A 206-nucleotide genomic window follows, 5' to 3' on the forward strand; every position below is an offset into this window, starting at 1 on the left:
GAAGCGTTGGCGCCGGAGCGGATCCCAAGGGCCCTCGGCCACCCAGAAGTTAAACCACCAACTGGTTCTGAGCAAGGAGTGCAGCAACCTCCATTTACAATGGAGCGAAGCGCTCCACCGTTGCCCGCAACGATGCATTCACCTGCTTCACGGCTAGGAGTCGCTCCGACAGAGAGCGGTAGTCCTCAAGGCGAGGTAGCCGGCGC

The sequence above is a fragment of the Plasmopara halstedii genome, assembly GCF_900000015.1.
Source record: "Plasmopara halstedii genome assembly, contig: Scaffold_110, whole genome shotgun sequence".
Lineage (NCBI taxonomy): Eukaryota > Oomycota > Peronosporomycetes > Peronosporales > Peronosporaceae > Plasmopara > Plasmopara halstedii.